Source organism: Austrofundulus limnaeus, unplaced genomic scaffold (genome assembly GCF_001266775.1).
Source record: "Austrofundulus limnaeus strain Quisiro unplaced genomic scaffold, Austrofundulus_limnaeus-1.0 Scaffold1674, whole genome shotgun sequence".
NCBI lineage: Eukaryota > Metazoa > Chordata > Actinopteri > Cyprinodontiformes > Rivulidae > Austrofundulus > Austrofundulus limnaeus.
This window is the reverse complement of record NW_013954076.1, coordinates 4242-5605: the sequence shown is the minus strand read 5'-3', so window position 1 is coordinate 5605 and position 1364 is coordinate 4242.

Below are 1364 nucleotides of genomic sequence, written 5' to 3'. Positions count from 1 at the left end.
CCTGGACCTGGACAGGTACCTGCTCAGCCTGTATCTACAGTATGTCCCTGTTGGACCTGGACCTGGACCTGGACAGGTACCTGCTCAGCCTGTATCTACAGTATGTCCCTGCTGGACCTGGACCTGGACCTGGACCTGGACAGGTACCTGCTCAGCCTGGTGGGATTGATGAGGTGGTTGAAGTAGGTCTTTTGGAGCTGTTCAGTGAACATGCTGAAGACCTTCTGGTTGGTTCTGAAACCTGCCAGATGATCCACAATGAGTTCCAGCAGCAGCTGAAGGCAGAAGGACAGAGACGAGCTGTTTTTACACTTTTTTAAAAAATAAACCAAAAACTGAAGCCAGTCTGACCTGAGATGTGAAGAAAGTTTACTTTACAAAACTTTAACCTTTACTCTTTTTTTACCAGAACTTACAGTATGTGTAGGTTCTACTAGAACCATTACTGGTCTATTCCTAACACTGACCAGAACCTAATTTAATTCACACCAAACCTCTAAATCCATCCAATAGAGCTCAAATAAAGTGAGGACTGGGACAAAGTCCCACATCAAAGACCTCACTTTGATAGTAACTATTTTGCCAGTGGTCCGGGGTGTTAGGGAACATGTCTGAATTGAGAGGGTTAGGGAACATGTCTGAATTGAGAGGGTTAGGGAACATGTGTGGATTGAACAGGTTGGGGAACATGTCTGAATTGAACAGGTTGGGGAACATGTCTGAATTGAACAGGTTGGGGAACGTGTCTGGATTGAACAGGTTAGGGAACATGTGTGGATTGAACAGGTTGGGGAACATGTCTGGATTGAACAGGTTGGGGAACATGTCTGGATTGAGAGGGTTAGGGAACATGTCTGAATTGAACAGGTTGGGGAACATGTCTGAATTGAACAGGTTGGGGAACATGTCTGGATTGAACAGGTTAGGGAACATTTGTGGATTGAACAGGTTGGGGAACATGTCTGGATTGAACAGGTTGGGGAACATGTCTGGATTGAGAGGGGTAGGGAACATGTTTGGATTGAACAGGTTAGGGAACATGTCTGGATTGGGAGGTTAGGGAACATATCTGGATTGAACAGGTTGGGGAACATGTCTGGATTGAACAGGTTGGGGAACATATCTGGATTGAACAGGTTGGGGAACATGTCTGGATTGAGAGGGTTAGGGAACATGTTTGGATTGAACAGGTTAGGGAACATGTGTGGACTGAACAGGTTGCGGAACATGTGTGGATTGAACAGGTTGGGGAACATGTCTGGATTGGGAGGTTAGGGAACATATCTGGATTGAACAGGTTGGGGAACATATCTGGATTGAACAGGTTGGGGAACATATCTGGATTGAACAGGTTGGGGAACATA